Source organism: Cervus elaphus, chromosome 20 (assembly GCF_910594005.1).
Source record: "Cervus elaphus chromosome 20, mCerEla1.1, whole genome shotgun sequence".
In the NCBI taxonomy this organism is placed as follows: Eukaryota; Metazoa; Chordata; class Mammalia; order Artiodactyla; family Cervidae; genus Cervus; species Cervus elaphus.
The window spans coordinates 43837014-43863711 of record NC_057834.1 but is presented as its reverse complement, the minus strand read 5'-3'; the positions used below and the strand labels follow the sequence as shown (position 1 = coordinate 43863711).

Below are 26698 nucleotides of genomic sequence, written 5' to 3'. Positions count from 1 at the left end.
CGCGGTTATTTGGAAAAAGGCGCACAGGCTTCAGCCGACCGCCAGACCGGTGCTGGGCAGGACAAAAGGCAGGCAGGCAGCAGCCGAGCGCGCCGGGTCCCAACACGCAGAGGCTGGGAGAACAGGAGCGGGAGGCGGACGTCACTTCCCCCAGAGGGCGCCCGCCGGCCGGTCGGCCGGGCCGGACGGCGTGGGAGGACGGAGGCGGGGAGTAGGGCGGGGCGTGGGCTGGAGGGAAGAGGCGGGTTCCCGTTTGCGTCACGGACGGGGGCGTGTCGTATGTAGATATCTGAGCGCAGGGGCTGCTGGTCCGTGATGTGGTGCTTAAAGACCATCTGGTCTCCCGTGGCGTGGGAGAGAATCCAGGCCTTTTTTCTTGAAAGTGCGTGGATGCGCTGTGTGGAAGGTCGAAGGCGGCTCGGGGATGCGTGGAGTAAAGTGAGCGTGTGTGTAAAGTGTAGGGCGTATGAGGTTGAGGTGGGGCGGCAGGCTGGCAACTCATACTTACCTGGCAGGGGAGATACCATGATCACGAAGGTGGTTTTCCCAGGGCGAGGCTTATCCATTGCACTCCGGATGTGCTGACCCCTGCGATTTCCCCAAATGTGGGAAACTCGACTGCATAATTTGTGGTAGTGGGGGACTGCGTTCGCGCTTTCCCCTGGTTTTTCTGGGTAGAAAGATAGACTTAGAGGTAGACCTCGTTAAGAAGATTGACTGCGCGTAGTCGGCTTGCCTGCGTTCTAGAGAGGAACGCTCTGGACACATTGCTGGCTTTTTGTGTGGATCGAGTTCCCAGTAAGGTGCGGGAGACTGGGTGCTGAAGTACGAGGATCGTTTATTCATCCGTAGAGAAACGGGCGCCTGTTTCCGGCTTTGTAGGAACGGGAGCCTGCTAGGGGAGTAGTAGCGTGGGTGCGGACTTCCAATGTACGTTTACTGTCGACTTCGTGGCAGGCTCGCTCATGAACGCTCTGTGGAGCTCCTCGTGAAGTGTTTGTGCGTGGGGGAAGGCTGGCCTGAGGCGCAGGATACAACCAGAGCGGCCCTTCTCTGGGCCAAACACACGAAGTCGGATGAGAAGTCAGGCGGCGCCACGTGACCAACTTCTCGTCTGCCTGTCTTGTCTTGTGACAGGCTGCAACTAGCCGTTATCCCAGCAGTGTCCTGCTTTCAGAGGCTTCGTTTTTTGCGTGCTCGGCTGCCTTGCGTGTAATAAACGCCTTAGTCATGGCTGGAGACAAGGCTTAGATACCATCCCACTCACCCCTTCCCACCCCAAGCGGCCTCTTCGTATTTCTGGATCCAGTTCTCTCTTCACCCGCGCCTTTTCTCTTTAGGCCTTCTCTTGTTACCTTCCCAGTCAGAAAACAGTACCCCTGTTTCAGCCTCGAATGTGCACCTGAATGCTTAAGTAGTCTGGCAAACTAGGCAACCTCCTTAACATCCCTTCTCCTTAAATGGCAGTAGAAATCGTACCTAACGTGTTCTTTTGTTTTGTTTTGTTTTCTTTCGGTCAAAAGTAGTTTTCCTTTTCTTCCTATCTGAAAACATTGAACTACAGTTTGGAAGAAAACCCCAGGCCGAGTTGTCGGCAGTTTTGTGGGCTATTTGCCAACCCCTTTCTCAGGATGTGTTGTGCTCCCTTCTGATTCACAAAGTCCTCCTGGCAGATAGAAACCACTGGGCCAAACAGAAAAGGCAGGACCATGGCGGGAAGGACTGTCCTCCCCCTCGTGGCTGCCTCGGGGGCGGCACTCTCAGCCCCAAGAAGCCTCTGAGATCGGAGGAGGTGCTGGGAGTGAGGTGATGCTTGAGGGTAGGGCCAAAGAAAACTAACCAGAAAGCACGCAGGATGCGGATCGAGGATCTAGGTCATTGAAAGTGAAAGTAGAACATCCTATCCTGTCTCCCCAACAGCGGGAGATTTCCTTGCTCAAATATGAAACATCTGCAACAAGACCAAGGTTAATTTTTAGTGGCTTACTGATGAGAAAACCGGTTTTTGGAGTTTTTAACAGATTCCCTCACCCTCAAGGTTGTCCACGCTGTTAGGCTCTGGACCGCTGATGGAGGAGTTTCTGACCAAAAGAAGCCGATCAGTAAGCAATACCGTGACGAGGACCGGCTTGAATATTGGTTTCCAGGACTGTCAGACACACCGAGGTTATTAGGAAGACGTCGGGGGTGGGTCTGCGGTTAGGAACGCAGCTTCTGGGGGGTGCGGGGTGGGGCCTCCTTTTCAGTCTTGTTGCCACCACTGGCCTTCCGGTTTGGCCTTGGGCCGGCTCCCATTTGCCAGGCCAATTTTGCAAGTGTCCTATGAAAGTGATAATCATAAAGTACTTCATAAAGTTGTTGTGTAGATTAAATGGGATAACCAAAAATACACCTGTGGCTTATAGTACGCATGTCCTGATAGGAAACAATCAAAGATGAGCTTGTAACTCTTCAATAAATTGTCTTTGTGAATGTAACATCCATTCACAAAGTAAATTCGTATTAAAGAATTTTTTTTAAATGTAAATGGAATTTACAAAGGATAAGCCCACGAAAGGGACTTGCTTATATAGCAGCTTTGTTCATAATAGTCCCCAAATTGAAAACATTTCAAATGTCCATCCTGTGATGAATAGATATATATGATTGTGACATATTCATTCAAAGGACTACTACTCCTCGCTAAAGTGGTACAAATACCTGATACATGGCAACAGCATGGATTACTCTCAAACGCACCGTGCTGAGTGAGGGAAAAAGTACATGCTCTGTGGTTCCATTTATGTGAATTTCGAGAACTGAGAAATTGATCCACAGAGACAGGAACTAGAGCACTGATTACCTGGGTCGGGGAGCGGTAGGGGGATTGACTGCAAAGGGGCACAGAGGACAGTCTGGAGTACTGGAGACATTCTTTTTCCTTGAACAGGATAGTGGTTCTGTGGGTACTACCGGTCGTTTGTTTGTCAAAAGTCATCAAACCTGAAATGGATGTGTTGTATTATTTTCAAATTATACCTTAAGAAATCTGATTTTTAGAAGTAATGAGAAGAATCATTCCAAAATGTAATGTCTTCATTAAATTATTATTGTTATTAGCCTTAGGGAATCCTTTCAGAAAAGCATCTCTCGTGTAAACAATTTGATTGAAAGTTCAACAACTTCTTCATTTTTCTTTATTTTTCTTCCATTAAATTTATGCACTATTAAGTCGAATGCTTAAAAATAAAAATAGAATCTATAAGAGCTCTATTTTATAAGAGTATGGTGGTGGTTTAGTCACTAAGTCGTGTCCGACTCTTGTGAGCCCATGGACTGTAGCCTGCCAGGCTCCTCCGTCCATGGGATTCTCCAGGCAAGAATACTGGAGAGGGTTGCCATTTCCTTCTCCAGGGGATCTTCCAGAGCCAGGAATCAAACCCGGGTGTCCTGCATTGCAGGCAGATTCTTTACCAACTGAGCTACAATATATTTCTTTCCTCTCTGTTGATATACCGAAATGACTCCATCAATATGTAACTACCTTAACAGAAGTTATTTTTGAATTTAACATGTCTCAAAATTTTACATATTTGTGTTTTCTGCATCATTTGAATGTTATAAACTAAGCATATATATGTTTCGCCAAAACTTAGAATAACAGTAGTTAATTCCGGGGGTTGGGACTACAGGTGGCAGCTTATTTTCTTACATATATATATATATATATTTAGACAGAGTGCCTGAAGAACTGTGGGCGGAGGTTCGTAACAATGTACAGGAGGCAGTGATCAAAACCATCGCCAAGAAAAAGAAATGCAAAAAGGCAAAATGGCTGTCTGAGGAGGCCTTACAAATAGCTGAGAAAAGAAAGGAAGCAAAAGACAAACGAGAAAAGGAAAGATATACCCATCTGAATGCAGAGTTCCAAAGAATAGCAAGGAGAGATAAGAAAGCCTTCCTCAGTGAACAATGCAAAGAAATAGAGGAAAACAATAGAATGGGAAAGACTAGAGATCTCTGCAAGAAAATTAGAGCTACGAAGGGAACATTTCATGCAAAGATGGACACAATAAAGGACAGAAACGGTATGGACCTAACAGAAGCAGAAGATATTAAGAAGAGGTGGCAAGAATACACAGAAGAACTATACAAAAGAGATCTTCATGACCCACATAACCATGATGGTGTGATCACTGACCTAGAGCCGGACATCCTGGAGCGTGAAGTCAAGTGGGCCTTAGGGAGCATCACTCCGAACAAAGCTAGTGGAGGTGATGGAATTCCAGCTGAGCTATTTCAAATCCTAAAAGGTGATGCTGTGAAAGTGCTACACTCATTATGCCGGCAAATTTGGAAAACTCAGCACTGGCCAACAAAGGTCTGTCTAGTCAAAGCTATGGTTTTTCCAGTAGTCGCATGTGGATGTGAGAGTTGAACCATAAAGAGAGCAGAGCGCCGAAGAATTGAACCTTTTGAACTGTGGTGTTGGAGAAGACTCTTGAGAGTCCCTGGGACTGCAAGGAGACCCAACCAGTCCATCGTAAAGGAAATCAGCCCCAAATATTCATTGGAAGGACTAATGCTGAAGCTGAAGCTCCAATACTTTGGCCACCTGTTGCGAAGAACTGACACACTGGAGAAGCCCCTGACGCTGGGAAAGATTGAGGGCGGGAGGGAAGGGGACGGCAGAGGACGAGATGGTTGGATGGCGTCACCGGCTGGATGGACTTGAGTTTGAGCAGGCTCCGGGAGTTGGTGATGGACAGGGAAGCCTGGCGTGCTGCAGCCCATGGGGTCGCAAAGAGTTGGACACAACTGAGCGACTGAACTGAATGCCTGTTACGTGACTCCTCTTGGGTGATTTTTCAAAAGAAATAGACGGTCTTAAATTTCTTGTCAAGCATTTTTACGGTTTGTGTTCCTCTTTGACTGATAGGACACCCTGTGGAGCCAGGAAGGCTGCCGTTCAAATTCCTGCTTTCAGATCCCACTCACTGACTGACTTGACAAGTTATTTAACCTTTCTATGTCTCAGGTTTCTCATATGTGAAATGAGGATGATGACCTGATGCCAGCCTTTTGAAAGGATTAAGTGAGTAAACCCATTTAAAACTTGTAGACCATGCCTGGGCACATGGCACTTTGCCTGTCTTCATTGGGTGTAAACTCTTGCATTTTGGGAGCAACACTGCATAAAGATTGGGTGTGATTTTATTTGTTACTGACACTTTTCAGTGACTATGAACCTTCCTAGAGAGACGAAAGCAGTGACCTCCTGGGCTGAGAGGATCTGCCAGTTTGTTTACTAGCTCTTGTGATCAGCCCATCAAAGGGGGAATAATGGTCCAGTTGCTTGCTTCGAGAATGCCCCCCCCCCAATTTTTTCTTTTTTTCTTTTTTTACATTTTTACAGTGGAAAACATTCCTACACATGACACTAGACCCAGAATTTTTAAAGCTTGGTACATATAATTACATAAAAATTTAAGTTGGACACACAAGCGGTGAGTTTTACTCATACAATATATGTGTATACATTAGATGCAGTAATATATGTACATATATATAGTATATATATATATAGTCAGTTACATATGCCCCAAAACTTGTTATGGGAGAAAGTGGACCCTGATCCCATCCCACGTTTCTTTTTTTCCACGAATAAACACTTTCAGGTCAGGTAACCAACTGTTTGGCTATTTATCTCCTTATCTCTAAATAAATATTGACGCTGGATTTTCCAGTTTCCCATCCCAGGCCCTGCAGACCGGCCTGCAAAGGGGGAAAGTGGAGTGTGTGCGTTTCCCTGCCCGCCAGTCATCCCCAAGGCAGCCGCCAGGACTTCCACTCACCTGCGGACTGGCAGAGCCCACCTCACCGCTCCGGACGGAACCCGCGAAGGAAACTTGGCCAGGACAAATGCCAGGCCAGCAGCTTTGCAATTTAGGGTGAAGCGGGTTCCCGGACACGTCAGTAAAGAGTGGGAACTGCTCCAGAATGAGGCGCTCGCTGTGGTCGCCCCAAGCCAGCGACCGTCCCCACCGCGGCACCCGCCCGCTCCTCTCCCTTCCAGTCCTTTTCTCCCTTCGGGCTCATCCTCTGTTCTCTCCTGCCCTTGCCCTTCCTCGGATCTTTTCGCCGGCCTCACACCTTTCTTTTCGCGGCCTCCAAAGACAGCTGCGTCATTGAGTCCTTTGTAACCGCTGAAAGATCCAAAATACAAGCGTCAGAAAGATGCTCCTTAGCACCGCGAAGGGAGCATTTTAACTAGCTTTTCAAGTCCATCACGGGCCTCATCCAAATTTTTCTCCCGAGCAGTGGAGGACACAAGTGGGGTGTCCACCCCACGCTCACGTCGTGGGGTGTCTTCTCGGTGGAGCAGAGTCTCGGCAGGACGAAGGGGGCCCGGCCGGGGGTGCGGACTCCGAGCGGCCCGTCTCCCCTTCGGCCCCGCAGCAGCCTGGCCGGGCGGCCGTGGGCCAGGGACCTGGGGTCTCCTCAGACGCCGGAATCCGCGGCCCGCGCTCCTCTTTCGGGCTGAGCTTGGGACCAAAGGACGCGATTTCCAGAAGTCAAGGCTCAAACCTTGGCCGAACAGCGGCTTTGCGTGCCCAGCGGAGACTTCGGAGCGAGAAACTCTGAATAAAATCATAATAAACTGGGACAAGATCAATTAATATCCGGAATAATAGAGAACCTGAATAAAGCATAGTTCATCCCAGTCAGGTCTGGAACCCTGGACCTGCCGTCCTGGTCCAGGCTGCCATCCTGGCTGATCAGCGACATCGCAGCCCCTCCCCGCCACCATTTACGCACCGGGACAACCGTGCGGTTACAAGGGGTGCGGTGCGAAGCCCCCTCGAGGGGCAGGAGTCGGTGGGCGCAGCCTCTGCCTTTTACCCGCCGAGACCCAGGGGACCCGACGAGGGGGCTGCGCTCGACGAGGGGGCGTCGCTGCGCCCCTGGCCGGGAGGTGGAGGGCAGGGGAGGCGCCGGCCCTCCGACGGCCAGGGATGGGCAGAGCCGGACGGCTCTGGTCCCGTTCGGTCCCACACCTGTCCCGCCCCCGGTCCCGTTCGGTCCCACACCTGTCCGCCGTGCCCGTGTGAGCCACGCCGCTGGGGGTCGCGGGAGCCGGAAAGCAGGGGAGTAAAACGTGTCCTTCTTGAAATTAAACAGAAAGGTCCCACCGAGATTTGAACTCGGATCGCTGGATTCAGAGTCCAGAGTGCTCACCATTACACCATGGAACCCCTTTGAAAGCCAACTTCCTTCCATCGCCAGAGAACGGTACCCACTTCTTTAGGCTCCATACGTCCCACCCATAATCTCAGGGCAGTTCTTCCAAGGACCCGACAAGATCTGAGTACGGATGACCCGCTTTGATGTTCAGCCCTCTCTGGTTTCTCTCTGCTCCTCTCCTTTGACTGACATCTCTCAGTTCACAGCGCACCTCAGAAAATGAAGTAAACTTTCCACTCTGGGTTTCCGGTCAGGGAAGGGCCCCCGTAAGTCACCGTCATCAACCGCATATTCTGCCTCGGTTTGCCAGTGTCCCATGCTGAGGTAAAATTTCTGCAAATAAGAGTGTTATTTTCCTTTCCTTTGCCTTCACCCTTTCCCCAGAGCCCAGAGAGGGCAGATGATCGTCAGGGCAGGAGGTGGGATCTCCTGGGTCCCTTGGATTTCCTGTAGCACCGATTACACTCCAAAGCCACCACCACCACCACCTCTTATGTGTAACATATAAAGTGTGTGGAGTGGGAATGGAGGCAGGAGAACTCTCCTTTTCTTCTCCATACAGTTCTGATTGGGGGGGGGGGGGGCGGTAAGTGTTTCTCCCCAAGTTTGTCAGGTTTACAGTGTAAGGAAAGATGAACATTTACACAAAACCCTCAGACAGACCAGGCCGAAAGCACCTGGGGGTGGCTCAAGATCAGCCACATGTCGTGGAGCCCACGGGGCAGGGCTCTGACACGCAGGCAGCCACAGACTCTTGTCAGAGCTTTTTGGAATGAAACGTCAGTTTCATTCCAATTTCTTAACATATCCAGAAACTGCACAGTTTAACAAAGAAGTGTGCACACCTATTTAGAAGGTATGTATCCAAGTTGTCTTACAGTGTAGACAGTTTTTATGTACACAAAATACCACCACACTAAATATTCACATGTATAATAAGTATAAGTCCACCTGCTGTCTCCAAGTAATAATCTTTACTTCTTCATCCTATCGCAAAGCCATTTCTTCCCTCATCCAGTACACAGCACTGAAAAAAACAGCATCTGAAGAAGAGAGCTGCAGCCCAAAGAAAGGAGTCGGAAAGGTGGCCAGTGTTGCCTGGAGACACGTGGTTTGTTCCCAGAGGCTGGACAGAGGTTGACACAGGAGGAAGGAGGCAAAGGGGAGGCGCCTCTTAGGAGGAGGAAGTTCGCATACAGCCCCGGGATGAAAAGATGAAACTTCCTTTTGGAAAAGCAAGAAGCTGAGGGGTAACAAACACCACCAAGTGCCCCTCCAGGAGCCCTTGGAGGTCGGTCCAAGTTTACGAGTGCAAGGATCAGTAATGGTCTCTGGCTGACATAGGAAGAGAAGAAATGCACAGAAAGTATGTTGGCAGATCACAGAATGGCCAGGAAACCTAGAGAACCAGGCTCTCACAAGGGGCAGGGAGGAAAACCAAATGAGGTTAGCACTGCAACGGGTGGAGAGACCGTCTCTGACGGACGAAAGCCTGGGTGTTGGATCTGAGAGTCAAGGAGCCTGTGGGGATGTATGTGGTGGGAGCTGCCTGTGCTGGGGGCCAGTGAACAGAACTGCCCTGGGGAGGTAACTCCGCCTCCTCCCCCCTGCCCTCCACTGCCCTTTCCCTCTCGCTGGTCCTCCCACTCTATCTGCCTCCCTTTGTAGGGCTCCATCCACCTCGCTCTCATCTCCCCTTCTTCCTGGCTCTCTTTCTCCTCATCCCCCCTTTGCAGCCCCTTCCCCTCCCATTCCACCCTGTCTTTCTGGACCTTCTCCTTCTGTCGCTAGTGCTCCTCCACCACCTCCGGTTTCCACGGTTAGGAGGAAGATGCGGGAATATTTCCCACCATGCCAGGAAGCACCAGTACCTTGCTCTCTGGGCAGGACGCTCTGAGGGTCTCTGGGAGACTGAGTGAGGAGGCCCTCAAGTTGTTCTCGGCGAGGGGACACAAGAGCGACCGCCACCAGATCCCTGCCCTCCCGGAGCTCCCCTGAAACCAAAGAAGGCAGCGGGAGGACCCCACCGGTCCCAGAGGCCTCTCCAAAGGGTGCACAAAGGCCCGTTTTCCCCACCGCTCTGTGCTCTTCCCACTTCCTCCAACCTGCACTTGGGTCCCCGTCTAGCAAGCAGAGAACTGGCGATGAAGAGGGTGGCCTGGCCACAGTCGAGCAAACCGCAAGAGCAATCAGTTTACAGAAATTTCTAGAGGCAGAAAGCTACTTTCAGGGGAAATAAACAAGGACAGTGGTTGTCAAAAGATTCAGAGGATTGTGATGACAGTATTTATGATTTTGCTGCCTATAGCATTATTGATCCAGTAGTTTCTAAACCCAGGCACATCTGACAAGAGCAGAATGAAGAAGAATGCTCCTATTGCTCCCATTTTGCACAAAAAAGTAGGGAGATACCCAAAGTTTTCTTTATTTGTTCAAGGCCACCCAGGGCAGAACCATTTTTACAACCCAGAGCTTGTGCTCCTGAGCACAGATTCGTCGGGTCTGTCTTCTCAGATGTGGCCCTGTCAACATTTCACAGTTGGAGTGTTGGGAAGAAGAGCAAGAAGAAGAGGGAAGGCAAGAGAAGGAGCAGGGACGGGTGGAAGCACAAATTCTATGATTCTCCCCTCCCTGGCCTTCCTCGCTCAGCTTTCCCCTCCCTTCGAACTTTTCGCTCTTGGGAAACTCTTCGGTATTTCCGTTCTCAGGGGTCTTGATGGGGCAAGGGCTAAAGACGAGAATCTATTCATCCAAGTCCTAGAGCGTCCCGCTGAGTGCCAGTCCCTGTCCTGGGCGTGCGGACACAGGGCGACCATCCCCACGACCTCTGCCCTGGTGGAAATCGCCTGGTGGACACAGGGAACCTAAGCACAACCTCGGCCCGGAGGCCTTTGCCAGGGTGGGCAAACTCTCATTCATTGGGTGTAGGCGAGGAAACAGGAAGGGCCATCATGGGAGCCCACCGGGGGTGTTCAGCTGTCCTCGGATCTCATCCGGCTCAGGCCCGGAGGGTCCGAGCCCTGGATCCCGGGATCTCTGAGGGCGCTGGCATCTGTGGCGGGTAGGGGCAAGGACGTGGCAGCGTATCCCTGGGGGCAGGGCACTTCCCCCGGGAATGAGTGAGTGTCTACTCCATACAGAGTCCAGAAAAGGCCTGTGCTGCTGTCTCTGTGGCGCAATCGGTTAGCGCGTTCGGCTGTTAACCGAAAGGTTGGTGGTTTGAGCCCACCCAGGGACGGTGGGGGTGAGATTTTAGAGAACACCAAAGAGACTCCCTTTTGCCAAGGGGACACCGGAGAAGTGCTGCGGCGAGCCGGCTTGCGGAGAAAGAGCGCAGGAGTCAGGCGCAGAGGAGGGCGGGTCCCGGGTGGACTGGGAGCGGCCGTCATTCCTGAGAGCCCGGAGCGCTGACCGCCGGCTCCGTGGAAAGGGCCACCGAGGCGCGGGTCCGCAGCGCGGGAGGGGCGGCGTCCACACCGCTGGGCTGCGGGGTCTCCTGGGCCTCGGGCGCACCCCCAACCCCCTGCGGCTTCCGGGAGCTGGGGAGTCGGCGGGGGGCGACCCCTGCGATGGGGTGCGGAGCTGAGGGTCTGACGACTCTGCGTTGGGTGCGGGACCCCAAAGGCAGCCTGTGGGGGCCCGAGGGTCCTCACTTGAGGGGAGATGAGGAACGTAAAGCAGGGCCCTCGGGGGCCGCCGTCTCCGTGCCTGAGAGAGCTTGGGGCTTCAAGGTTCCTGTTTGAGTGTTAGAAATTGGTGGTCTAGATACCGATGGCGGGACCTCGGCTTTTCATGGATACAGTGTTAGGCCGTAGCGGGTATCCTGTTTCCGTAGTGTAGTGGTTATCACGTTCGCCTCACACGCGAAAGGTCCCCGGTTCGAAACCGGGCGGAAACAGCCTGCTTATTTTCTTCCAACCCCGCCGCCCGCCCCCCACGCTGCCCCGCCGAGAAGTGCATTCTGATTGGCAAAACCAAAAGGTTTCAAAGGCTCCGGGTGAAGCAGACCACCGCAGCTGTAGGAGGAGTTGGTGACCACCTGGAAGTCTACTCTGCACTAGGAAGCAGCCCTCCTTTCTCTGCTCCGAGTCCCTGTGAGTCCAGGCCCAGTTCATCCCGGGGGGTGGGGCCGGGAAGGACAAGGCTGACTTCGAGTCACCTTTCCGTCCGGAAACCCCCTCGGCTCCCTATCGGGCGCCTGGGTCTCTTCCACGTGTTCACAGATTGTCTCTGAACACCATGGAGTTCACTCCCGTGACGCCCACTTGCTTTCCCCCACCTCGGAACACCTGAGGAGCAGTTTTGTCTCCCTGGTAGAAGAAAAGAGACAGCACCCAGGACTCACCGTGGACTCCAGCCAAACACACGGGCGTGAAGAATTTAAAGCTCCGCGAACTCAGCCGGTCGCGGAGGGAAAGGAACCCGTACCCGTGCGGTCGTCAGGAGAGGCCCCGAGGCCAGGTCAGAGATCTGGAGGTAGGCGGATCTGCTCATCACCCGCTGAAAGCCAAGCCAGCGCCTGACTCGAGGGAAAACCGAGGTTCACAAAGAGAGCATGACCTGGGCTCGGCAGCACACAGCGCTAGAGTTGGACCAGGAAGAAGGGACCCAACAGGATAGTTTGTGACCTGGTCTCAGAACGAGAAGCGTCGCCCAGGAACGGGCATTTGAAGGGCGACGAGCAGCGGGTCAAGGGCTGGGAGCCTCGCACAGCTGCATACAGCCATAGTGGCGCTGGGAGATTTCCTTTCCTGTTCTCTGCATCTCTGGTCTCATCTTTCCACTCTCCATTATCTCCTGGACAGCCAAGGCGGTGTTTCCGAACGGTTCCCTGGTGGTCTAGTGGCTAGGATTCGGCGCTTTCACCGCCGCGGCCCGGGTTCGATTCCCGGTCAGGGAAAGCTCTTTTCTTCTCCATTCCTCGGAGTCTTCCTGCCCAGATCAGATTTGTCTTTTACTTCAAGGTCCAATGCAGAAGAGCGTCTGCACAGAGTCCCGAATGCCAGTGAGTCCCGGCCTCAGGGTCCTTGACATCCGGCAGGCTGGAGGAGACTCCCCGTGTGCAGTGAACAGCCTGGGCTGCCCAGCTCTCCTCTCCACTCTTTTCTCTCTGCTTGATAGAAACCCAGAGCCTTCCTTACAGAGTTTTCATCCAAAGAGAATCAGGGACTCGAGTTCCAAAGATTCATTCAAAACCAAACCCCAAACCCTCCAAAACATACATCCAAGTTACCGGAATAGTAACATCGTGTATTCTGGACTCAACTGCACAGTTCACGTTGTCCCACGTTTGCTTTCTCACTCTCTCCATGGAAACCTGAAATCCATTCTCTTTAGGATGCAGAGAAGCTTCAGGGGGAATCTGGTTCGGTTCTCCAGGACGTGCAGGCCAGGCACGCTCTGCGCTTGTAGGAATCCCCCACCCCCAGGACCCTGTGCTATCCAGACTCCTCCGGGTCGTCTTGGTGGACAGTGGGGTCTTGGGTCAGCCTGAGCGCTAGAACCACCTCCCTCGGGAAGACCCATGGGGAAGTGCAGCTGCCCCCTTGGCTCTTGCCTGGCTCTCTGTGTGCCCCAGATCGCAAAGGGGAAGCCTTCTTTCCTGTGGTGTGAGGATGAGTGGACGGGGTGGGAAATGCATCAAAGGGAGGGGGAGTATTCTCAAGAGCTTTCCGGAATTGTCTGCCCTAGGATAATGGTGTTTTGTGTAGTCTTCTCCTGGCCTTGACCCAGTCTCAGGTCCAATGTGATTTCACCGTTCTCATCTTTGCGTTTTCCCGAGGCTTTGGAACTGGCACCGTTTCTCGGCGGAGCAGGAGGCACTCTTTGTCTCCAGCACAAAGAGTGGAGGGACGCGGTGTGGTGCTGTCTCTGTGGCGCAATGGGTTAGCGCGTTCGGCTGTTAACCGGAAGGTTGGTGGTTCGAGCCCACCCAGGGACGGGCGGTGGAGGTTTTAGAACCCATTCAAGGTGTTCCGTGCCGACGACCATTCAAGCGGTTCCACACACAAAAAATCTGCTCTCCTGCACTCGGGGGTCCTAGTCACCTCCGGACTGCTGCCGGTCTGGGCCACCTCACCTTTCCAGCCCTATACTCTGAAAGTGCAAGTGTATTCCTGTTCACTCACATTCGCCTGATGCAGGACCTCCTGACAGAGATCAAGGAAGCCAGTTTCGGGTGCGGTCAAGCCTTTATTATGCCAAGTACCTAGACTTAGACAGGTCTAAGTGCCCCAAGTGTTCTGTGCCCCAGGGTTTTCACCTGTGAAAGGAGGCCAGCACTTAGCAATTGTTCTGTCAGTAGTGTTATCAGTGAACCCACCATCAGCAGCAGCCTCTGCATTATTTTTTTAGAAAGGCATTTCCTACATGGTTCATGTATTATTTGCTTTCATGGTGTGATGATGACACATATGCGGCAACCATCATTATTGTACTCACACCTCTGACCATTTGTGCAGGTATTTATTTCCACAGTGTAGAAGCCTGGAAGTGCAATTGCTACCTTTAGTGTTTATATGCTTCTTAAGTTGGTAAATCCTGCAAGTTTGCCTTCCACAGAAGTGGGACTGAATCGTATTTCAAATTATTTTCCGGTCGTTCGGTGTCTCCTTCTTCGATTACTTTGGCAGCACAACAATCTTTGTGTACATCTCCCTATGGTCCTCCTAACTAACAGAGGGAGCCGTGGCCTCCCGACCCAACCACGGGGAGAGACAACAGGGGGACGCTGAGGCGTTACACAGAGATACTCTATCGCTTATGGTGGAGAGTTAGTCACTGAACATTTTTAAAGCCCTCCAGTAACTGTCCATTGTTTTGTCTGGTGACCTGGTCAACCGGGTCCAGAGAAGACGGCCAGGGTGACCTCTTTCTGCCGAGCAACTTATCCAGAGAGAAAAATCTCACTGATCCCAGAGGCTTTTCCCTTCTCTCCTTTCTTCTTTTATTTACAAACTTTGGTCACACTTTTAACTTGAGGGGAAAAAAGCTGATGCCTGTCCCTCCTCCTATAAAGTGGGCGGGGGTGGGGGGGTTACCATGGAACACCCCCTTTACTTTATGCCTTGACAGTTTTTTGGTTTGGTTATTTTTTGGAAGAGTCGGACACGACTGAGCGACTGAACTGAACTGAACTGAACTGAACTGATAAAAATTAGCCCATCCAAGACATGTCGTGGGAGCCCCCGGAATCCTGCCCCTCACAGCTGCCTGCTTCAGACCTGGACCCTTAGAGCTATTGGTTCCTGTTTGCTCTGTTCTTCTATTCAGTCTTATGTGCAGAGACTGTGCGTTTTGACGTTTCTGTACCGTGTGGTTTGGGGACAAATATGTTAACTTATATACAGAGTACATCATGAGAAACGCTGGGCTGGAAGAAGCACAAGCTGGAATCAAGATTGCCGGGAGAAGTATCAATCACCTCAGATACGCAGATGACACCACCCTTTTGGCAGAAAGTGAAGAGGAACTAAAAAGCCTCTTGATCAAAGTGAAAGAGGAGAGTGAAAAAGTTGGCTTAAAGCTTAACATTCAGAAAACTAAGATCATGGCATCTGGTCCCATCACCTCATGGGAAATAGATGGGGAGACAGTGGAAACCGTATCAGATTTTATTTTGGGGGGCTCCAAAATCACTGCAGATGGTGACTGCAGCCGTGAAATTAAAAGACGCTTACTCCTTGGAAGGAAAGTTAGGACCAACCTAGATAGCATATTAAAAAGCAGAGACATTAATTTGCCAACAAAGCCCTATGATTTTTCCAGTGGTCATGTATGGGTGTGAGAGTTGGACTGTGAAGAAAGCTGAGCGCCGAAAAATTGACGCTTTTGAACTGTGGTGTTGGAGAAGACTCTTGAGAGTCCCTTGGACTGCCAGGAGATCCAACCAGTCCATCCTAAAGGAGATCAGTCCTGGGTGTTCATTGGAAGGACTGATGCTGAAGATGAAACTCCAGTACTTTGGCCACCTCATGAGGAGAGTTGACTTATTGGAAAAGACCCTGATGGTGGGAGGGATTGGGGGCAGGAGGAGAAGGGGACGACAGAGGATGAGATGGCTGGATGGCATCACCGACTCGTTGGGCATGAGTTTGAGTAAACCCCGGGAGCTGGTGATGGACAGGGAGGCCTGGCGTGCTGCGATTCATAGGGTCGCAAAGAGTCGGGCACGACTGAGCGACTGAACTGAACTGAACTGAACGGATGTTCTCTCTCTGATTTGTTCATCACTGATAAGGTGGCGCTAGTGGTAAAGAGCCTGCCTGCCATTGCGGAAGAGGTCAGTTACACGGTGTTCGATCCCTGAGTCAGGAAGATCCCCTGGAGTAGGGCACGGCAACCCACTCCAGTGTTCTCGCCTGGAGAATCCCATCCAACAGAGGAGCCTGGCAGGATACCGTCCATGGGGTTGCACAGAGTTGGACTCGACTGAAGCAATTTCTCCTATCCGTGTGGGAATCTGGTCTCGTTTTAGGAAGTGAACTTCTGGGGATAATCCACATTGAGTGGTGGCTGACAGGGGTCCATTCCCTGTGAGGTAGACGATGACAGTTACTCTGGCCCACGAGGCTTTTTTCACTGCTGCTTGTCTTGATGCTTCTGGTATTCCCTGGGATGTGACACGGCAGCGGTGAGAAGTCGTCCGCTTCTCCTCTTTCCTCTGTTCGGTAAAATCCACGGGCCCGGTCTATACTCGTCAAGCACTGCACAGGTGGCCTATCTACGGAAGGATCATCTTACTATGCATCCTCCCCTCATGAGAAACTCAAGATTAATAGACGAGATTAACACAGGAAGGACGCTGGATTTTTCGCATGGAACAGAGTGTTTCTTTCACTGGTATGTGAAAGTTTCTAAATAGCTGAAAACATTCAACGAGTGAGGTAAGGATTGTTGAAATCAGACTACAGAATGCAGAGGAAAAGACACTGATATCTTTGCAAGGAAGCAATGAAGTCAGCAACGTCAGCACTTCTGACAACCCTGCAAATCAAGATCGAGTCCTTCCAGAACTGTAAGCAAGTTCAGCCCTCAAGAAAAAGGAAGGACTAGCAATGACATCAAGCACAGTTTTATACACTGGGGACTCATAAGTGTAGGACAGAATTCCTATTTTCCTCAGTGAGATTCCTCCAATATCGCTTAAGTATATTTCATCTTGTTTCCCACACTGGCAAGTGTTGTTAATATACATCGTTGACTCTGCTTTTTCACCTTCCGTAAGGCTCACTAATTTTTTTTTTTTTTTAGGCTTACTAATTTTTTTTAAAAATGTATTAATTTTATTTATTTTTGGCTGCCCTGTATTCGTTGCTTTGTGTGGGTTCTCTCTAGCTGGAGTGTGCAGGCATCTCGTTGCGGTGGCGTCTCCTGTTTCAGAGCACAGTCTAGGTGCGTGGGCTTCAGTAGCGGCGGCTCACAGGCTCGGCAGCGGTGGCTCGAGGGCTTAGTTGCTCTGCGGCACGTGGAATCTTCCCAGACGAGGGATCGGACCTGTTTCCCCTCCACTGGCAGGCAGGTTCCTACGCAGTGTACCCCCAGGGAAGTCAAGCAAGGCCCACTGCTTGGATGTATTTTTATCCCCCGTTTAAATATATTTTCTCAGAAACAAGTCAATAGACTTTCTCTCACTCTGGGGAGAACAGACAAGTTAGGCCTCTCAAAATTTAAAGGTGTCACTTCTCTTAAGGAAGGTAATAATCAGTTCCATAAATGTAAAATTTAAAAATGAAGAATTTCTGGGGGAAATACTCTACTGTTTATGCTTCCATGTGGTATTTATATAAGGAAAATTTTGTTGCTAAATTTGTGACAAGGAAAAAAAGGATTTAACTGTAGATTGAGTAAATGGTCTTGATTACTTGGAACAGCATCCATGAAGGAATGAAATTGATAACAGAGTGTTCTTAATACTTTTAAACAATTTAAATAATGTACATAATGGCCTTCAAAATGTTTATTCATGTTTTTTTTTTTTTCTTCATGGAAGCGACTCAGAAAAATGACATTGTTTTTCTCCTTTTGGTCTAACACCAGCTCTATGTGTATTTTCAGATTATCTTATAAAGGTGTAGAAAATAATGATGGTATAATACATTCATATTTAAGTCTTGGGTTTATTTAGGTTGAAAATCTGAATTACATTGGACTCCCTAAGTTTCCTATATTGGTTGTACTGCTCAGATAAGCCAACATAGCCAATGAGTATTGAAACTTCTAAAAATTTAAATCTATGTCTTGAGGTATGTTGAATATACTAGTATCTTTAAAGGGGAATGAATCGTTACAACTCTAGACACCAGCAGACTCAGTCATTCCCCCTACAATATTTGGCATATATGTTTAGGTGTCCTGTAATATGTGATTCCATACATACCAATATATGATTTCAACATTCTCGTGTTCCAACATGTGTCTGCTTAAATGACAGATTCATGATCTATAGTTAACTTTAATCCTTTGACTATATTAAATTGATTTAGTGAATGAATCGTCTTTCGTTGCCTGCAAGTTTGTTCTCTCTTTGTCCTTCCCGTTTGCCCTAATTTCCTGGTAGACTGGCTGACAGCAGAAATACCGCTTTAGTTGGGGAATGCTGTTGTTGTTGTTCACAAACTGGTCTATATCTTGTTCGTGTGTGGCCGATGCTGGGCATATTACTACGTTGTTCCCTTGACGAAAGCTCGGTGCAATGCTTTGTTGTTTTTAGTGCTCTGACATTTCAGGATCATAACCTTAATGTTGTGTGCTGCACAGCTTCTCACACTTTCTCGAAGCGTCACCTCATTTCTTATTAGGCATCCATTTTTTTTGCGTGGCACTTGCTTTCTATCATAGCAACTACCAAAATCCAGTTTTTCAGAGATATGATATCATAGTAAAGAGTGTAAAATAGTCTAATGTTGGCAAATTTTACTATGTAGATGACACCTCAATAAACTTAAGAAGGAAGAGTAAAAAGGCAAACAATACCAACATTTCACAGGACGGAGAGCACTGTAAATTCTTTTTCATTTCTAAAAGGAGCGTTGGTAAGGTCAACAAAGTCGCAGAGGAATTTGGCAGCATCAGCTAAGGGTCATACTTACACTATCATGTGCTGTGCTCCAGAAATCGTACTTTTGCGTCTGTGCTATATATTTGACCTGTGCTGTCCAATGTGACAGGTAGAAGTCACGGGTAACTACTGAACGCTTGTAGTGTTTCTAGTGTCACATGTGGTAATGATGAGATTTTTCCTAATGCAGTAATTCTCACAAAGTTTTAAAATAGATGATAATTGAAGACTTTAAATTCCAGGTGACTGGCGTAATGCTAATAATGGGAAACCTCACTAAAATTGAGTCAGGAGACCAGAAGGGGGAGCTCTCATGGATTACCACTGGCGTTCAAATACAGGAGGAATTGTCAATCATGGACCTAAACAGAAGAATCATCAATAGGAAAGAACAATCAATTATAGGCCCGGACAGTAAAAGATGTACCTTGTATGTCCTGCAAGATATCAGCAAAAAAAAAAAAAAAAAAAAAAAAAAGATATCAGCAACTCAGCCAACGAGAAGCTGTCACCACCCTGAACTTCCACTTTTTCCAGTGTCCATTGCTTCAAAAGAAGTCCTCTCAGCTTCTTTCTCTTTCTCTCTCAAAGAATGTTCCTTCTTCTCCTCTGTGTGCAATCTGCCTATGCTTTTGCCATAGTTTACTTGTCCTGCTTTGTGATCCCCCTGCTATTTCTGAATCAACCCACTTTGTTTGGGAGAAAATCCTAAAATTTTTATTTTAAAGGTCAACGCTAGCATTATTTTATTGGAATGGGCTGCCCTAGAGAAGTGTGTATTTCCTTGAAAGGTCATAAAAGAATGTTTGCATCGTACCGTTTCAGAATATCCTCAACTGGAAACAACTCAGATGCTCAGCAGTAGATGAGTAAACTGAGACATATTCTTACAAGGAACACAACAGAGACAAAGAACTACCTGAAAACTGGGGTTACATTTCAGAGACGTTCCGCTGAGTGAAAGAAGTCAGGCCCATACCCCGCCTTCCAAGAAAACAAACCCAGTTCTTCGGCGGGGTGTGTGTGTATGTGATTACTCTGAGCTCTTTCATGGAAGTCATGAGGAAGCCTTTTGTGGTCTGGTGATTTATCATACCTTAGATCTTTGGGAATGCGTCATTAGTTATTCAGGTTGGTGGACACTGGTAATCGTTTTGGAAGCGTGTACTCTTTGAACTTTACACATGTTATTCCTCATTTTTTCAAACATTTACAACCACTTGGTTATGGCTAATGTGATGTTGATACTTCTTCTTTTCTTTTGGCCTGGACTAGGAGGCAAAGTAAATTTGAAATATTTATTGGGCTATTTAGCTTTCCTCAGACTTTTGGCTTTCCTTCACAAGTAATCAGATAGCTCATTACTTATTTATGTGTTGCTCACAATCATTCTATTAAGTTGACCTTCAAGTGTTACTCCTGTGTCAAAGAGAAAATGAAGGGTTATTTTAAGAATAATTAACTATAATAATTATATTTAAGAATCTGCTGACCAAGGCAGGGACACGGGTTTCATCTCTTGTAAGGGAATGTTCCATGTGTTGTGTGCCACACCTACTGAGCCCGCTAGCCTAGAGCCTGTGCTCTGCAGTAAGCGAGGTTACCGCAAAAGAAGCCGGAGCATTGCAACTACAGAGTAGCCCCTGCTTGCCACAACTAGAGAAACTCCTACGCGCAGCAGAGACCCAGCACAGTCAAAAATAAAAGAAATTAATTAATTACGGATGAAAAAAACAATTATGAGACAAGGAAGAGGGTGGTATATGACATTGAGAAATCCTAATGAGGAAAGTAGTTCAATCAGGCTTAGCTGTCTCAGAGGTGTCAAAGGGAGGACTCTGGCAGGTATGACACACGGAAATTTGACACATTTATTTCACTACTAAACTTTCGTGAAGTTTTGGAGCATTCACACATAGCCACAAATATTTACCTGATTAGTCATCTTCACCAGATCAACCAGTCCAGACTAGCTGTTTGATGGCTTTCAGCTTATCTATTTTTCAAGGGTTCTTAGGAGAACTGGGTTCGATTCCTGGGTGGGGAAGATCCCCTGGAGAAGGAGATGGCAAGCCACTCCAGGAGTCTGGCCTGGAGAATCTCCTGGAAAGAGGAGCCTGGCAGGCTACAATCCGTGGGGTCACAAGAGTCAGACGCGATTTAGTGACTAAACCACCACCTTAGTCTTCCTTAATCAACAGAAATTGATAAGAGGACAGACTAGAAACTCAGGTAAGGCTTCATTGGGATCCCTGCCACAGCAAAACAAGTAACAGGTTCCCTTGTTTGCCATGGGGCGGGGGGAAGGGTGGTGTGCTGGTTTCTTACACGGAATGAGGATAGGGGTCGGGGTAGGGGTCAGGCTATAGGACTGGCTCAGGTGGTTTGCCTATGTGTTTCCTGGTGGTGTGTGCAGGGGAAATTGCAGTTCCCGGCTTTTTTCTGGGTTCCCTGTTTTTGGCACCTGCTCTTCAGAGATGACAGTTGGGATTTTGGTCTTTTTGTGTCTTGTTGTCCACAATTTCCACCAACAGGCATACATGCAGTTATTTTTTGTCCCCTGTTGTTTCTTTGTATTCTGTTGCTGGAGAAGACATTTGGATCTCAAGGACACAGCAGTGAGTGGTGGCCTGAAGCAAGATCTTTGTTGCCTGTGCAAGAATTGAACCCGGGTAGCCTGTGTGAAAACCAGGAATCCTAGCCACCAGTCCATCAAGAGCTAGGGCTAGAAGCAAAGTTGGCCCGACTAGTGCCTTCACTGAAAAATGAATTTCTTAAAGCAACAAAAGCTGTAAAGACAGGTACAGAGTTTATTATTAGAGCCACAGCACAAGTCGGACAGCACACAGATACACAGTTTATTGAAGACAGAAGCAAGGCAGAGATATACACTCCGAGAGAAAGGGTGTGTGTGTCCTCCTTAATGAGAAGGAGTGCATCAGAGAGGAGATTCAAATCCCTTACGTGGGACATTTCTTCCGGGTCTTTGTTTACCTTTGGATGAGTTCTCATTTCTTTTTCCACACCTGACCTGTCCTTGGGCTGTTCCTGACATGCATGTGCATCTTTCTGCCAAGAAGGATTGTAGCGCAGAGGCCTGGTGGAGGTTACCACCACCTATTAAGGGGTAGTTCTGTCCACCTCCTTTTTAACCCAGGAAAAAGCTTTGTAAGTACGGATAGTCTGCAAAGATCTCCTTGACCTCAAAAATACGAAATAGGTGGTCTCTTTATTTTCTGTCCAGGCGGGGCTCAGCTCTTCCTTGCTCCTCCTCATAATCTTACGTTAAAGAAACTTTAAAAAAAAAAATTATTAGGTACATGGGATATTTAGTTGCAGCATGAAAACTGTTAGTTGTCCCAGATGGGATCTAGTTCCTTGACCAGGGATCCAACTCCGGCCCCAGGCATTGGGAAGTGTGGAATCTTAGCCAGTGGACAACTAGGGAAGCCCCTGTCCTTAGTCTGGAGTATCTGTCCACGGGAGACAGATTCCAGCTGCTCAGCGTGGGGCGCATGGAATTTCTGCCTCAGTTTGTCCAGGTGCAAACATTTGCAGCAAAGCGTCCCAGGTCCTAGCCTGTCTCAATCAGACAGAGGATACAGACAGGTGTTAAAATCTGTTCAGAGTCAAAACCACACCTGAAGCTGGAAATAAAATGAATGAAAATTTTGATGAATGACACAATTTTCACGAATGGAACTGAGTTCACGGCCAGTCGCGACGCTTAATGCGTTTTACTCGACACACACAGAATACTGCCTCACAAAGACAACTGGACTTGAAAGGAACCGGTTTCCCCTGGACTGCTAAATGTTCTGTTCTCCCCATGGAACGCGGTGATTTGGAAAAAGGCGCACAGGCTTCAGCCGACCGCCAGACCGGTGCTGGGCAGGACAAAAGGCAGGCAGGCAGCAGCCGAGCGCGCCGGGTCCCAACACGCAGAGGCTGGGAGAACAGGAGCGGGAGGCGGACGTCACTTCCCCCAGAGGGCGCCCGCCGGCCGGTCGGCCGGGCCGGACGGCGTGGGAGGACGGAGGCGGGGAGTAGGGCGGGGCGTGGGCTGGAGGGAAGCGCGGGTTCCCGTTGGCGTCACGGACGGGGGCGTGTCGTATGTAGATATCTGAGCGCAGGGGCTGCTGGTCCGTGATGTGGTGCTTAAAGACCATCTGGTCTCCCGTGGCGTGGGAGAGAATCCAGGCCTTTTTTCTTGAAAGTGCGTGGATGCGCTGTGTGGAAGGTCGAAGGCGGCTCGGGGATGCGTGGAGTAAAGTGAGCGTGTGTGTAAAGTGTAGGGCGTATGAGGTTGAGGCGGGGCGGCAGGCTGGCAACTCATACTTACCTGGCAGGGGAGATACCATGATCACGAAGGTGGTTTTCCCAGGGCGAGGCTTATCCATTGCACTCCGGATGTGCTGACCCCTGCGATTTCCCCAAATGTGGGAAACTCGACTGCATAATTTGTGGTAGTGGGGGACTGCGTTCGCGCTTTCCCCTGATTTTTGATGTGTAGAAAAATAAGTACAAGATTTGTCTTTTAGTGGTGAACGTATATGTTGGTTGTAGCAATCAGAGGAGAAATGCTAAAATGCGTAAGTTAGACTGGCTGGCTGTTGAGTGTTCTCTACTTACGCGAAACTCAAAGAGTTGGTAGAAAGGCCCGTGGCAGGGTCTCTCAAGAACGTTCATTTTAGCTTATTTGTGAAAAGTTTTTGTGTGACGGGAGGCTTCCTGGTGAGCAGGATCCAACGAGAGAGACCCTTACCGGGGCCAAACACACAAAGTCGGAGGAAAAGTCTGGAGGCGCCGCGTGACGAGCTTCTCGTTTGCCCATCTTGTGAGAGGTTGTAACTAGCCATTTTCCCAGCAGTGTCCTGCTTTCCAGAGGCTTCATGTCTTGCGTGGTTAGCTGCCTTGCTTATTACACGCCTGTCATTGCTGGAGATACTACTTAGATAGCATCCCACTCATTCCTTCGCACCCCAAGGGGCCTCTTCGTATTTCTCGATCCAGTTCTCTGTTCACCCCCGCCTTTTCTCTCAGGCTTTCTGTTGTTACCTTCCCAGCCAGAAAACAGTACCTCTTTTTCAGCCTCGAATGTGCACCTGAATGCCTAATTCAGTAGTCTGGAAAACTAGGCAACCTCCTTAACATCCTTTCTCATTAAATGGCAGTAGAAATCGTATCTTTTTTTTTTTTTTTCCGGTCAAAAGTTGTTTTCCTTTTCTTCCTATCTGAAAATATTTACAATCTAGAAGAAAACCCCAGACCGAGTTGTCGGTAGTTTTGTGGGCTATTTGCCAACCCCTTTCTCAGGATGTGTTGTGCTCAGATTCACAGATGCACAAAGTCCTCCTGACAAATAGAAACCACTGGGCCAAACAGAAAAGGCAGGACCATGGCGGGAAGGACTGTCCTCCCCCTGTGGCTGCCTCCGAGACAGCACTCGTAGATCCTCTCAGCCCTAAGAAACCTCTGAGATCGGAGGAGGTGCTGGGAGTGGGCGTGGGAGTGAGGTGATGCTTAAGGGTAGGTCCAAAGAAGACTAACCAAAAAGCACACAGGATGCGGATCGAGGATCTAGGTCATTGAATGTAGAATATCCTACTCTGTCTCCCCAACAGCGGGAGATTTCATTGCTCAAATACGAAATATCTTCAGCATTACTGATTGGGGCATTGACATGGATTACCGTGATTTTGAATGATTTGTCTTGGAAACGAACAGAGATCATCCTGTCGTTTTTGAGATTGCATCCAAGTGCTGCATTTTGGACTCTTTTGTTGGCTATGATGGCTACTCCATTTCTTCTAAGGAATTCTTGCCCACAGTAGTAGATATAATGCTCATCTGAGTTAAATTTACCCATTCCAGTACATTTTAGTTCGCTGATTCCTAAAATGTTGATGTTTACCCTTGCCATCTCCTCTTTGACCACTTCCAATTTCCCTTGATTCATGGACCTAACATTCTAGGTTCCTATGCAATATTGCTCTTTACAGCATTGGACTTTTCTTCCAACATTAGTGACATCCACAACTGGGTGTTTTTGCTTTGTGACTCAAACCCAGCCAAAACCCATGGTACCTGGTCAGTTTCTTGATGTCTCTGCAGAAAGAATTCAGTCGTCTCGCAGAGAGACAAAGTGATAAGTAACAAGTAGATTTATTCAGATTCAAGAGAAGCACACTCCACAGACAGAGTGTGGGCCATTGCAGAGAAAGAATGTGGCGGCAAAGTGTGGCATGGTTAGTTTTTATCAGTTGGGTAATTTTGTATGCTAATAAGTGGGAGGGTTATTCCAACTGTTTTGGGGAAGGGGTGGAGATTTCCAGGATTTGGGCCACCACCCACTCCCTGATCTTTTAACATTGCCTTGGAACTGTCATGGCACCTCTGGGTGTGTCATTTCACTTGCTGATTGAGGATCAAGGTCTAGTCTTGTCTGCCAAGTTGGTCCCATTGATTGGTCGCATCTTGGTCCCATGATTCTAAAACTGGTTTATGTTGTGTCCTTGGGCTATGTCATTATTTCAAGTTTTGCCCTGCCCCTTTCCCTCCTGTTACAGAGGGGTCAGGCTTTAAAGTTGACTTAGGTGGTTTACCTATGAGTTTGGTGGTGTTGTGTGCCAGGGGAATGTTCAGTATTCTGCTTTTGCTCCCAGCTTTTGAACTGTGGTGTTGGAGATGACTCTTTAGAGTCCCTTGGACAGCAAGGAGATCCAACCAGTCTATCCTAAATGAAATCAGTCCTGAATATTCTTTGGAAGGACTGATGCTGAAGCTGAAGCTCCAATACTTTGGCCATTTGATGCGAAGAACTGACTCATTTGAAAGGACTCTGATGCTGGAATGATTGAAGGTGGATAGAGAAGGGGGCAACAGAGGATGATATGGTTGAATGGCATCACCGACTCAATGGACATGAGTCTGAGTAAGCTCCGGGAGTTGGTGATGGACAGGGAAGCCTGCTGTGTTGCAGTCCATGGGGTTGCAAAGAGTTGGACATGACTGAGCAACTGAACTGAATTGAACTGATCCTCTTTTTGCCACCAGCTCTTCATAGATGACACTTGAATTTTTGGCCTTTTTGTATCTTGTCCATAATTTTCTCCGACTGCATACATGCAGTTGTTTTTAGTCCCTATTGTTTCTTTGCATTTTGTTGCTGGAGGATACATTTTGATCTTGAGGACACAAGCAGTGAGTGGTGGCTTGAAGCAGTGAGTGGTCGCTTGAAGCAAGATCTTTGTTCCCGGACCAGGAATTGGACCAGGGTAGCCTGTGTGAAAACCAGGAATCCTAGCCACCATTCCATCAGGAGCTAGGGCTAGAAGCATGGGTTGCTACTGAAAAATGAATTTCTCAGGGGCAAAAGCTGTAAAAGTAGGTACAAAGTTCATTATTAGAGCCACAACAGAAGTCAGAGAGCACATAGATATACAGCTTATTTAAGACAGAAGTAAGGCAGAGATGCACACTTGGGAAGGGTGTGGGTGTCCTCCTTAATGAGGAGCAGTGCATCAGAGAGGTGATTCAAATCACTTATATAGAGCATTTCTTCCAGGCCTTTGTTTACTTTTGGCCAATTATCTCATCTCTTTTTCCACACCTGACCTCTCTTGGGGCCCTTCCTGACATGCATGTGAAATTTTTTTGCTAACACGGATTGTAGCACAGAGGCCTCCTGGGAGGTTGACACCACCAATTACGGGGTGGCTCCTCCCCTCCTTTTTAATCTGGGAGGAACTTTTCTGAGCATGTGTAGTCTGTGAAGGTCTCCTGGACCTCAAGAATGCAAAATAGGTGGTCTCTATCTTCTATCCAATAAGGACTCAGCTCCTTCTTGCTCCTCCTAATATCCTTATCTTGGAGCATCTTATCTTTATACAAAATATTTATTAGGCATGAAGGATCTTTAGTTGCAGCATGTAAACTGTTAGTTGTCCCATGTGGGATGTAGTTCCTTGACCAGAGACTGAACCAGAGTATGGAGTTAATCACTGGATCACTAGGGAAGTCCCTGCTTTTAGCCTGGAGTTAACTGTCTACAGGGGATAGGTTGCACTGCTCACCCTGGGGCCCATCAAATTCCTGCCTCAGTGTGTCCAGGTCCAAACCCTGCAGCAAAGGGTCCCAGGTCCCAGCCTGTCTCAATAAGACAGAGGATACAGACAGGTGTTAAAATCTGTTCAGAGTCAAAACCACACCTGAAGCTGGAAATAAAATAAATGAAATTTTTGATGAATGACACAATTTTCACGAATGGAACTGAGTTCACGGCCAGTCGTGACGCTTAATGCGTCTTACCAGACATACACACAATACTACATCACAAAGACAACTGGATTTGAAAGGAACCGGTTTCCCTTGGACTGCTAAATGTTCTGTTCTCCCCATTGAACGCCATTATTT

At 48.7% G+C, this 26698-nt stretch overlaps 7 non-coding genes across 7 annotated transcripts; 6 read left to right on the top strand and 1 right to left on the bottom strand.

Moving 5' to 3' along the window:
- The first annotated feature begins 500 nt into the window (after positions 1-500).
- LOC122678544 lies at positions 501-664 on the top strand. The gene has a single exon (XR_006336202.1). It is a non-coding gene; the product is annotated as a U1 spliceosomal RNA (small nuclear RNA).
- A 6499-nt stretch (positions 665-7163) lies between these two features.
- On the bottom strand, positions 7164-7235 carry TRNAQ-CUG. Its single transcript has one exon. It is a non-coding gene; the product is annotated as a tRNA-Gln (tRNA).
- Positions 7236-10388: 3153 nt separating this feature from the next.
- Positions 10389-10462, top strand: TRNAN-GUU. Its single transcript has one exon. It is a non-coding gene; the product is annotated as a tRNA-Asn (tRNA).
- A 587-nt stretch (positions 10463-11049) lies between these two features.
- TRNAV-CAC lies at positions 11050-11122 on the top strand. The gene has a single exon. It is a non-coding gene; the product is annotated as a tRNA-Val (tRNA).
- A 930-nt stretch (positions 11123-12052) lies between these two features.
- TRNAE-UUC lies at positions 12053-12124 on the top strand. Its single transcript has one exon. It is a non-coding gene; the product is annotated as a tRNA-Glu (tRNA).
- A 967-nt stretch (positions 12125-13091) lies between these two features.
- On the top strand, positions 13092-13165 carry TRNAN-GUU. Its single transcript has one exon. It is a non-coding gene; the product is annotated as a tRNA-Asn (tRNA).
- A 9452-nt stretch (positions 13166-22617) lies between these two features.
- On the top strand, positions 22618-22781 carry LOC122678532. Its single transcript, XR_006336192.1, has one exon. It is a non-coding gene; the product is annotated as a U1 spliceosomal RNA (small nuclear RNA).
- The last annotated feature ends 3917 nt before the right edge of the window (positions 22782-26698 follow it).